This window comes from Macrosteles quadrilineatus, unplaced genomic scaffold (genome assembly GCF_028750875.1).
Source record: "Macrosteles quadrilineatus isolate MER2022 unplaced genomic scaffold, UCM_ALF_1.0 Scaffold_3__2_contigs__length_128488019, whole genome shotgun sequence".
In the NCBI taxonomy this organism is placed as follows: domain Eukaryota; kingdom Metazoa; phylum Arthropoda; class Insecta; order Hemiptera; family Cicadellidae; genus Macrosteles; species Macrosteles quadrilineatus.
In genome coordinates this window covers 116,890,174-116,903,318 of record NW_026542596.1, presented here as the reverse complement: position 1 = coordinate 116,903,318, position 13,145 = coordinate 116,890,174, and the positions used below count along the sequence as shown (strand labels likewise).

Genomic DNA, 13,145 nt, shown 5'->3' with positions numbered 1-13,145 from the left:
GTGAAATTTTCTTAGCATGACCTGTCAAAATTATTTTGCTCTCTTAGTCTTTGAGTACGTGGGGACCAAGCTTTGCTCGGGGAACTTTAGTAGTATACTCTGAGAGTATTCTTTGGTCAATGCCATCTGTCCCAAAAACATTGTTTTCTGGCTAACTTCTGTTAAAATAATAATATTGATGTTGACTGAAATAATGAGGAAAAGGAGTTTTTTTAAATTTGTTTGGAGCCCCTAAATAGCCTAAACTATTGAAAATATCCAGTATTTTTCACGCTGAATTCGGAAAAGGCTATCAGTAGAAGAATATCTTCACCTTCCTTCCCTTGAAGTATTAGTAGCCTATTAGTCACTGCAAGAACTTGGGTTCGCTTCGAAACTACAAACGGAACTTTTCATTTAAACCATATTTGTTCCTAAATGTAATACCATTTTCTGGAAACTCAGGACTTTTCCTTAAAAAAATACAAAGCGTGTTGTCATGTTTATTATTATAGCCATACTAAAATATGACACAAATACCAAGTTGTGATTTAGTAAAGATCGTCATATTTTCTTATCTTGAAGTGAACTGTTAAACTAACAGTGATGCCAAGTAGGTTAACAGGGAGATAAATAACTGAACGTTCTGACGCAACTTTGCGTTGTGATGGTTGACAGTCTGCAGTGCTCAGTACTGGAGAAAAATTACCTTACTGTTATTCATGCTTACTCATTCCTATAGAGAGACCAAGGAAGTCGCAAGTCTAGGCTGTTTACGTAACAATTTTAAACTGTGCAATACTCTGTGTAGACTAGTGAAAATAGCCGAACTTTTTTTGGAGGAGTATTAAAATATGATCGTCAATACACTACAAATGCACTTTTATTGAATCGGTTGTTGCAATTATGAACAAAATACTTATAGTGGTATTTTGTTCATAATTGCGACAACCGATTATTGAATTGTTGACAACCTGCATGAAATTTAATGTCATCAATTTAATATTTGCTAAATTAATCCAAAATTAACATAGTGTAAGATTTTTGGTTTATACATTTTTGTAGACAGTGTTATTTTAACTGCTTAAAAAAACACAAGCATTGTTGTAAGATGACGATAAGGATTTTGCCCATCCTTAATAATATGTATTCAAACAGTTTCAAAAATGTTAACACCTACCCTCGATTAGTTGACTACCTCGGGAACCTCAATATGGGGGTTTTAATTCTCTAAAGATAAAAAAATGAAAGCAAGCTAGTTTACATATACAAGTTAATATGTATATTACTTTTTAACAGATTACAGATAGATTATTAAAGGACATTTGGATAATATTGAGCAACGACTGCTTCAAGGGTTTACTTTTTTTAGCAATGCTCGGCTCCCTAGTACTTTGTTTTAAAATTAATAAACGCTGCATCTAAATACCTTAAAGTTCATGCTTCCCCCCTAAAAAACCAACAATATAATATAGTACACGTACGCAAGTGTTGTGATTTTTAAATGGGGTCGAATTCTTATGTTGGTAACATTGTTTGGAATTTTGAAATTTATATCAGCTGATCCGTAACCTTGTTGTCAAAATACAAATTAAACGATTATCGATCCTACGAAAAAAACTTAGTCCAAGGAAATTGTATTTCGTTTCGACAACGATAGTTGGATTCAAGCACAATGACTGATGAAACCGAACAGAAATTAGAACGACATAAATCACTTTTGTCCAAGTATGGAATACCTATCGACCATTTAAGTTATGAATATATTCAAGGCTGCAACGATATAAGAGAACTTGAGAGAATCGTGAAGATTTTGAAGTCTGGAGAGGAAGGATATTTTCCCGACTTGCTCAGGTCAAGTGAATGCCGTTTACGTGTTTTGAGTCCCAACAACCGGCATCTTCGTACTGAAACACCAGCTTTGGATAGGAGTTATTTCGACAAGGATGAATGGAGAAGCATCATGGACGAGGTAGACACTTGGAGGAAGGAAGTTGCTGAGAAGGATAAACAGTTATGTTTCAAGATTAATCGTGACGTGTCCGAAATTAGTTTGCCTCCGATTAGACAACAAACACAAACACAATCCATTCGTGTTTCGGAAAATCAGCCGAAACAAATAAAAAAAGTGAACGATTATTCTCTTTGGGATAAGTACGATGTTGACACGGAACTTCTCAAAATGGATATTGAAGAAGAGAAGAAACATTTTATTGCAATAAAGAAGCCTACACAAAAGGAACCTGAACGGTTGAACCGGATTGAGGAAGAAGCACAAATTTATTCAAATGCCGAAAAAGAAATTTTAGCAGAACATGAGAATCTGAGGGGTAACGAGTTTTATCAGGCAAAAGACTACGAAGAAGCTGAGAAATACTACACAGCTTCTTTAGCGATACATCCAACAGCCAAAACGTTCAATAACAGAGCTAGCTGTAGGTTGAAACTGTCAAAATATTCAGAAGCTATCGAAGATGCTGATAAAACCCTTGAACTAGAAGCTAACAACATCAAAGCACTTTATAGAAAAGGCATCGCCTTGAAACACCTGAATAAGTACCAACAAGCTCTGCAAATCATGAAATGTATTTTAAATCTGGATCCGAACGTTTCACAGGCTCAAACTGTGGCCAATCAACTCTCAGAAAAGATCAGATTGGAAACAAAAGACATTGTTGGTTTACAGAAATCTAATCTTGTGGAGAGACAAAAATGTGTTGAGAAGCATAGTCCAGAGTGTTTCAACAATCCAAGTTTCAAAGAGCCCGTGAACGAATGGGGACTACCAAAAATGTTTTGCAACTCCAGAGGATGTTGTAACCAAAATAATTCTACATGTAAAAACTATTTAGGGGTGCACGAAAGAGCAAACGCATTTGGTGAATGTTCAAGTAGCTATGGACAAACTTTTGAAAAACAAAAATCTTCTCTATTCAGTAAACACACCATTCAAAGTTTTAAAGAAGAGAAGAAAAAGAATGATGCTGTCAAAATAGTTGAACTTCCTGAAGAGAATGTGCCTAAAGTACCGAAAAGGATGACGAAGATGGAAATAATTGAGATGGATTCATCTCAAAATGATCCACATGAAGATGTGATTCACAGCCAACCGATGAAGTGCAGAGTTGTTGATAAAAGGAGCCAAAAATCAATATACAAAAATCAAACAAGTGATTAGTAATAAATTTGGTTTGAAAACAGAAAGGAATTATTTATAATGCGTATTGAATTGCACCTAGAATCAAATCTAATCTAATCTATAGTAAGTTGTTGCTGATTTTTATTAGGAAATATGCATATAGTCTGAACGTATCAAGTAGTTTGTGAATTTTATTAATTTTTACCTCATATCCCAATAAAGCTATTTTCACTCTATATATTAGTTTTACTATTTAATTTGCTGCTTTACCAATACATTTTTCACACATTTAAGGTTTACCACCAATTTTGAACTAAACATAACCATAGATTAATTTCTTACATCTCAGAGATAAGCCCTTCTGTGCCGCTCTTTATTGACTAGAAGAATAAAAATAATCCTTACTAGACAAATCACCAATTCAGGGAGCACAGGGTAACCTCAAACAATTAAATCACAACCCACATCCAGCTAGGTAAATATGATTACATTCACCGATCGTACAAGTGAAAAGTGGAAACACCTGGTAACTTTGCGCACCTGCACTGATTATTGCTTAATTTCCCCGTCATTACGAATACTCAAACATAAGTTTGATCATATACAAATAGAATTGTTTGATTAAGCGATTGTATCCACTACCTCACTATTTCAAATTACTATTTCAGATCATCATCCTCACGTAAAATACAAACAATATTTTTTTTAAATTGTTGATTCAATCTTCATTTAAATTTACACATTAAAACATTTAGGCCATTAAAAGACTTTAGCAACCCAGCAGACGCTCAGGCAGAGTCTGTCTATGTCTGCTGATTCCACAGACCGATCGTAACCAGCTAAAAAATATAAAGTATATTATGTTAGTTATTTTTACATCATTCAACATTAAGTTCACCACTTTGTTAATTTTTCATTCTGTTTTCTTAATAATTTCATGTTTTTAAAACTTGATAGTATTAGTAAATACGCTAAACATTTCTAGGCTACTATGTAGCAAATTTAATCAAATAAACCATTTATTCATTTATTATTTGATCCCGAATCAGTTGGGACGAGACATTGTATTTAGTCTACTTTACCACGTAACTACTCAAGATACGAGGTATGTTATAATTAACCGCAACTATCCACAACATTCACTATTTGCTGGTCTAGATCGTGTAGACGTAGTCGAGGACGTCTCCCAGCGGATTGGTTTATTAGAGGCAATGAGCCTCGCAAGGCCCCGGGCCCTCACGCCTCACGAGGGCCTCAGAAAGCCTCGCTGAGGGCCCTCGGTCTCGTGTAGGCGCGTTTCTCTAATCTCCATCAGGAAGAACTCAAGTATTTGCTCGCGCATCTCTGCCAGCTGTTTAGGCTTTGATTATTACCGAGCTGGTGAATGCATTTGCATCAGGTTTGTTGGTTTCCTAACAGCACATTTGTCGTAACTGAGTAGGCATGTAGGCATTTGATTTTTTATAGTTCAAAACGTGCTGGGTTGGGTGACGGTGACGGTATGTATAGACAGTGTCTCAATTAGGCTAGGTTTTTAGCGTTTCTTATATTGACTGGGACCGTGGCGTCGTCCTGTAATGCAACAACTTGGAGATCAAGAATTGTGGATATTTATAGGCGTAAACTGTGAATGTGATACTCCCCGGTGTGGATTATCACTAGTAATTTGGATTATCCCTAATGCAGCCAAATTAATGAGGCTCGGATTCTAATATAAACTGAATCTCCCTTAGTTACCATTAGCTGTATGGGCTATTAATTAACAGCTGTGTCTAAGGAACAAGTCGGCCTTAGTCACTAACAATACTAGAAGATCGCGCCCCTCATCCTACACTCATTTCCATTCATACTTGGCTTAAATTGCCTACTTTGTATGGTTGCCATTTCATTAAAAAGTATTATAAGTATTAGATGCCATTGGCTGTATGGGCAATTAATTCATTAACAACTGTATTTTAGGAACATGTCGACCTTAGTCACCAACAAGACTAATAGCGTACCACTCATCCTACACTCATCTCCATTCATACTTGGCTTAATATACCTACAATCGTATGGTCGCCATAAAGGTAATGGTATGTAAGTATCAGTGTCCCAATAGCTGGTTTGACAGGAGTCGTAATTATTAGAACTAACTTTAACCAACAATTAAATAGTTAACCATAAAACTGGATGAGGAGCATATATTATACAGTGTTTAACGACCCCTTAAAAACTAACAGGCCACGATATTACTATGACAGCTCCTTATATCATTTGAGGTAACAAAACCTCACATAAGATATGGGGGTACATGTAGGAATATCGAATGGATAGTGTTCGCGGGAGGGCTGGAACTGCACTCACGGTCAGTCCCTGGTCCTAATCCAACTACGGAACTGCACTCACGGTCACTTTGAGCCTTTCTGGGGGTACCGGAACTGCACTCACGGTCAGTTTTTAACTAGCCTATATCACATTGTGCAACACCATGATTGAATTGATTAAAACTTATTAAATTAGTTGAAATTTATTGAAAAGTTTTGATTAAATTAATCTAAACGTCAAAACATAAACTTACTACTGACATTGTAAAAAATACACATGTGTACAGAAAATTCTAGCATAGTATTTACGATAACATGATAGGCTATATTCTTATTATAACGAAGCTTCTTTTGTAAAGGTTAGGTTAGGTTAGGTTAGTTATTGCTGTATTTATTGGGACAGACACTAAAACGTGTATTAAATAAAGTATTGGATAAAGTAAGACAGAGGACGGAATAAACAGATGACTAAGGGGCTAGCGAAGCGTTCAGCCGTGAAAGACCGATTTTTGACCGTGAGTGCAGTTCCATATGGCTTAGGCGGGCTACCCTTCCAACCCTTGTAAATTCCTTTGACCGTGAGTGCAGTTCTTTGTCAGCCGTGTTCGCATTTGGACGCTACACTGGGTGGGCATTAGTTGCGCCTTCCTTCTTCTAAGTTACAGTCACCTTGTCACCGGTTCCTGGAACGGTTCCACATTTGTAACACTAAGAACCAACAGAAATTACAGGTGTTTATACCAAATAACACCTAAATATTAAGGGATTGACAAGGAAACGGCAAATAAACTTCGAAATATATAGGATCAAAAACACAACCCTGAGGTACTCCATAATTTTACCAGTCTCATAGCACGAGTCAAAGGTGGTCAAAGCCACCTATAATTCCTATCAAAGTTGTAATTGAACTACAGCATGTAGTCTTCGCCGATTCTCAGCGGAACTACCTTCCCTCTTCCAAGTCGCTGTGACCTTGTCACCGGTTCCTGGAACGGTTCCACATGTGTAACACGTTGCGGGGACGTTAAGCAACTCCACTCACGAGCATAATAACTTCATTGAGACGTGTTGCTCTGCTTTGTAGCTGTCTCACGACTAGGTTGCGATAGGCCTAATACAACCACACCACAGTACTCTACGCTCTTGGGCCGACCTCGACATTTCTGGTGGAAGCTAACTGTTCCAAGGTCATGTTTACATTTGCTGCACATTTATTTTCAACGATTGTTCTGGATTAATACGTTGAAAACATGTGAAATTAGATCCATCAAAAGATAACAGGACGGATCTTGTGTTCCTGTTTGCAGGTGTTCGATTGACTTGAGTAAATAGCTTGATTGCAGACAGTAAGGAGAACGTCACATTCAAATCTTACGTAACGATAGTAAATAGACTGGTCCACGGGGTTTAATAACTGATTCTTAAATGATGGTCCTAAAGAATCATCTCGGTCAGAAACCTAAGCACAACGCATCAAATCCACACTCAACTCATTGTTAAGAATAAAATTAAAGTTTCCAATTGCTTAAGATGTAGACTATCATACACCATACACCGTACACCAAGATATAATATCAGTAACTAGGTATTACTGCCGCAGCAAACCTGCAGACTAAGCGAATTACCATTTGCCTCATTGGATTTTGACACAATTGACTTAAATAATTCCTTAAATATGTAAGATGTATCCCCTATTTAAAAAAAAAAAAAAAAAAAAAAAAAAAAAAAAAAAAAAAAAAAAAACGTTAGGATAAACAAGGTTTGCTGCAGGGAAGGTAATAAGATGTGTTTTAGTGAAATTTTAGTAGCTAAGGATGGAATAAACATATCTGTCATATTTGATCAGGATGTATTCATAAACAAGCAAACTACAACCGTTTTACTTTATTCCCCACAAGAATAACATGGCAATATTAAATCTGCTGGAATATTCTCTGTAACCATTATACGTAAAACAATGCGTTAATGTAATAAATTATTTGTGTTTTTTAAGCTCTGAAAAATTGTTTTGAAAGAAATTGTTATATTATATGTTTTAGTGTGAAAATGGTGAAAACCCAGTGACAAAAACACAATCGGTGATATTAAAATATTCGATTATATTTTATTAAAAATGCATTAGCAGTGTCGTCGTTCCATATTGCACACAAAGACAATTTTAGGTCCGAATCATACATTCGTCTGCCATATTTGAATAGACATTATTTGATTGCAACAGGAAGAGGAGTATATTTTAGTATGGAAATGCTACGATTATACATTTTCTATCATTCTCAGTAGGTGACTTAGTAGCTTAAATTTTATGATCGGTCAATTGTACGATCAATCTTAAAAAGTAGTACTCTGTTTTAAAATGACTAAAATCAAAAATATAGTTTTATGTTGGGAATCTGCACAATAAGAAGATTGGCCGGTAAAATCTGTATCAGTTGCATCACCTGTGGCTCCTTCAAGAAGCTTGAAATGCAAACACGCATACCTCCATGTATAGCGTGCCGAGCTCGTAGTTTGAAGGCTCAATCACTTCTGGGAAGTGTTTCTTTCCACGTTTCATAAATACGTTGTTTCAACTATCACGAGCTCGGTCCCCTCGTTATCTATATACATACACTATAGTAAATCTGTTATTTGATAAATACACATTATTTGGTGGAGGAGTTGTTAATATTGGAATTAATATAAATTTGAAGTTTTTATTTCAAATGTATATAAACCAGATCAACACATTATTGTGTTGAAGAGTCTGTGCAGCCATCGGAAGCAACGCTCAACTAAGCAACAGAAAGGAAGACTCTAAACCTCAGGTTTACGGTACTATTACATCGTATAAATATTTTTTATATATTTATTTCACAGGAGTGTATCAGTAATTGGCAGGACTTCTACCCAGGTATCCAGGAGTACCATGTAACCACTTGATAAGTTACTTCGAGGCATGAATAAACGTTGCCTCGTGTTTATATTTTGATTTAAAAGGTTGGTTTTGTTCAAACAAACCTGTATTTTACTATATTACATTTTAATGGTGGATCCGTGACACTTACGCGTCCTTAATTTAGTCCTTTTACTAAATGCACATACTGTAGAATCACGTCTCATTTTTTCTGTCACCCTAGGCTATCAGAAGATGTAGATGTTGATAAGGTCACAACTAAAAACGCTGACGTCAACAATGGAGGTGTTTGTTTACAATCAGCTGATCATCAATCTCCCCCCTCGTATCACGTGACGTCATTGGGTGGGGGAGGGTGGACGAGCTCCGGTTGTCGTCAGTCTGTATTGAACTTTGCGGGGGTGGGCTGCGCGAAACCGGCCAAATCCCGTAAGTACATTTTACAATCGTTTTATAAATCAGTTAATCGTAATTTGACTTATTTGTAATTCGCCATTATGTTGTTGCTAGTTGGACTAGAAAAGGGAAAACAGCAATGTCCGATAAAATGGACCCGGCCGGTTTTAGTTATTGATAACCGGGGTATTTACCTCGGTGTTGCGTACGTGTACAGAACAAAGACTGAATTAATAATTACCCAGCCCAATCACCTGAATATTTTGTGGTTTTATTCTAACGAAGGATAATTAATGGTAATTAATTATTACTTTCATGATTTTTGAGAAACAAAAGCAAATTTTTGGGCTCACGATTTTCTTAAATTTTACTCTACAACGTTTTACTTTCACTGCAAAACATTACGGGCGTGAACATAATTATTCCTCATTATCCTCTTTTTCCTTTATTGTTTTCCTTATAGTTTCATTTCATTATCTATATATTGATAGGCAAGTATGTTTCTTTAAGACCTTTTTTCTCAGCTCATGTGCATCACAGGGAAAATCTACGCATACTGTTAGCAAGATATTTTCCTGTAGATGTGCAGAATCTCCTTATAAGTTAAAATAGGCTCAAAAATAAGCACAAACAATAACAATTTAAAAAAAAAATTTACATGGGCCCTATGGGTTGCCATGCTGGTGACGAAATAACAACGAAATATAAACAGAAAATCAATACAAATTCAAATCACATGTTTCATTGAACATGTTGGTGAAAAAAGAGAAGTCTGTACTATATTCGCATACATATTTTTTTAATATTTTTGGTCGAGTTTTTGGCCACTGGATGACAGTTAGTTATTTTAAATACATAATGATGAGCTAATGCCAAATAATCGAGAAATGTATTCATAATTCAGAACAACCCAACTTCCCAACGACAAAGGTTTTTGTGCAAGCCAATGTTTGGTCATGTTTTGCTGATTACCATCTTGGTAATTATATCGATCACGGACGTGTCGCGAAAAAATTTTTTTGTTCACTATTCTTATGCTAAATTACGTCCTGAATTCAAAAATGATTGTCATTTTCGTCGGAAAAGCACCGTTTTCCCGGAAAAGCGGAAAAACGGAAAAAAGTTTCGCTGAAATGGGTCATGTGTATACTCAAATTAACCGGTAAAGCAAGATGAACAAGAATATGCAAAAGATTTCAAGATCCGATTAATATTAACTGAGATACGGCCGGAAAAGCGCGGCCGGAAAAGTTCATTAGTCACAGGAACAACGGCATCAGGAGGATCCGTAGGTGCTGCTGTCTGTGGGAGCGATTTAGAGGTTATTTGGATATTCTTTATACCCTTGATTATATTAGGTTAGGTTGGGTTAGGTTATGTTAGGTTAGGTTAGGCTAGGTTAGGTTAGGTTAAGTTAGGTTAGATTAGGTTGTCTAACCTAACCTAACCTAACTTAACCTAACCTAACCTAACCTAACCAACCTAACCTAACCTAACCTTTTTTGGCCATTTTGACGCTAACTCGATTTACCGACGCTTTTCCTGCCGTATCTCCGTTAATAGTAATCGGATCTTGAAAAATCTTGCATATTCTTGTTCAGTTCACTCTACCGGTTAATTTGAGTATACACATGACTCATTTCCACAAAAATTGTTTTTTCGTTTTCCGGGGAAACCGGGATTTTTCGGCCGTGTCTCCGTTAATATTAATCGGATCTTGAAATTCTTTTCATATTCTTGTTCAGCTCGCTTTACCGGTTAATTTGAGTTTACACATGACCCATTTCCGCGAAATTTTTGGTTTTTTTCGTTTTTCTGCTTTTCCGGGAAAACGGTGCTTTTCCGACGAAAATGACAATCATTTTTCAATTCAGGACGTAATTTAGCATAAGAATAGGGAACAAAAAATATTTTCGCGACACGTCCGTGATCGATATAATTACCAAAATGGTAATTTTCTTAACAGTGGGGAGTAATTTGTATTCGTTAAGCTATTAAATAATAATTATTTCTAACAAGTCAACCTTAGAATAAACAGAGTATACTGTTTTTTTTTAATTTAAATAAAATAAATAATTATGGAGTAGTAGTCTTAAATTTTGTTTGTTAAAAGTGTGATTTTGTAATTACAACATGTTTTTACTTTGAACGCAGCATATGCATTAGCTGCATTTTTACCGAAAAAATCAATGACAAAACTAATTTTTACTAAAGGATCTGGCAATCTGCGTCACTTCGTGACTTAAAAATCCGTGCTATATTTGATAAGGGTGAAAACGATTATTTCTCATCATGTCCCCATTACTTTCATTGCGTTCGTGATTTCTTCGAGGTATCTTTAAAAAATTACAAATACTAATGAAAACAAAAAAAATCTAACGTAAGTCATTTTCTTCTTTACATTTTTAACAAATAACATTACAATAGTTTACTTGAATTGAATTCCCTAAAAAATCAATAAAACATACTATGAAAATACAAAATCCTATCACAACACAAAATCCTACGTAATTAATTTTCTTCTTTCACTGAAACATCACCAACTACAGATAACCCCATTTTCGGATGTAAACAAAATTGTATAATGACCATCTGTTTTGATGTAAACAAATGTAAACTTGAAAAAGTTTAGACGATTGACAACAGAATTCAGCACAAACTATGAAATTTTAAAAGCCTAGGACGAAGGTCTTTCATGGGATATCATCCAAACCAGCAAAATGCACATCTAGAGGAGCTTTAAATTGATACCCAATATGGTTATAAAAATAAATATTTAGTAGTTGATTTGCTGCACACAAAAATCCAACAAATTCCTTTAATAATAGATTTTTGATGGAATGACCTCTAATAGTCTCAACTGACTAATTCTATATAAACTAATTATTCTGCAAGAGAAAAATACCCCCGCCACAGCAAACCTGCAGACTAAGTGAATTTCAACTTGTCTCATACATTTTTACTAAAATATTTCCATAAATAAGAATATTTATTCCCAATTAAAATAATATTAGATTTAACGAGTGCTTAGGTTTTCTGCTACGGGGAAGGTAAAAAGTGTGTTTTGACCATTCGTCAAATAGTATATAGGGTGAAATAAATAAATTTGCCAAATTTTATCAATATACTAGCAGAGTCCCCGTCCTTCGTACGGGGTTGGCATATAAGTATAAAATGCTTATTGCAATTATGGGTGAGGACATGGTTTAAGAAAGTTTGGTTCTTTTGTTCTACCACTGCCCCTGAACCATAGAAAAAAGTAATGGTCTCATTCTGTACCACAGCTTTTTTTTGCTAGTTGGTTCAAATTAGCTGTTGTCATAAATGCAAAAAAAAAAACAATAGTGCTGCACCCTGTAGGTAAACCTTAAAACCTGTTAATGCTTTTAGCGAATTTCCCATATAGGGAATAAGCTATTACCGTAGTACTCATGGTAAGACCTGGACCCGAGACCGATTTAATTTTTCATTTTGAGGTCCCTAGAGGCCAAAAACACCATCCGTTCAAATTCATATATATATATTTATATATATATTAAATATTTAAGTAAATAAGTACAACTGAGCACCCTGAATATTATATTTTATAAAAAGAAGTGACATGTTTCGGACATTAGTCCATTTTCAAACTTCAAAATACATTAAACACTTAACCGTTGTTTATATAGTTTGTTTGTAAATAAATATGATTTATATATACAGATGGTTTATAGAACTAGACAGGATTTGGAAAAACTTTTTTGTTACTGATTATTTAATTTTAAAATTTGGTCAAAGATTGGGTTTCTTGAAGGAATTTGGCTATTTAAAATATGATTTGGATTTTTTAGATTTTCTTTGTATATGAAATATTCTTCAGTTGAATCCATTCGATTGTTAATTTGTAAATTTGTGTAATTGTGGTTGGTCGATAAAAGGTGTTCAGCAAATTTGATTTCATGGATGTTCTGTTGTTACTCTTAAGAGCTTGAATGTGCTCTTTGAATCTAGATTTAAAAGAGCGTCCTGTCTGACCAATGTAGAAGTGTTCACAATCAGTGCAGTCAATTTTGTAAATGCCAGATTTGTCATAGATGTCTTGATGTTCTTTATTTGTATTAATGTTATTTGCTATCATATTGAAGGCATTATTTTTTGTTTTAAAGCCAATTTTGTATTCAGAATTTTGAAAAGTTTTTCTTGTAGTCCTGTTAAGAGTTGTATTGAATGGGATACTAATGAATTTCTCTTTCAGCAAACCTAAGCACTCGTTAAATCTAATGTTATTTAAATAGGGAATAATATGTCTTATTTATGGAAATATTTTAGTAAAAATGTAATCAGACGAGTTGAAATTCGCTTAGTCTGCAGGTTTGCTGCGGCGGGGGTATTTAATATCATCATAGAACTAACTTGTGCAGTTGAAACAGCTGACAAAATTTTGTAATTCCTT

At 35.0% G+C, this 13,145-nt stretch overlaps 1 protein-coding gene across 8 annotated transcripts in view; it reads left to right on the top strand.

Moving 5' to 3' along the window:
* Positions 1-8,689: 8,689 nt before the first annotated feature.
* LOC128988701 (uncharacterized) overlaps positions 8,690-13,145 on the top strand; it is a 146,822-nt gene continuing 142,366 nt past the window's right edge. For all 8 annotated transcript variants that reach the window (XR_008490414.1, XR_008490415.1, XM_054410258.1 and 5 more), the window contains exon 1: positions 8,690-8,746. The gene's annotated coding sequence lies outside the window, so the exon portion shown is untranslated. The remainder of the gene's footprint in view (positions 8,747-13,145) is intronic.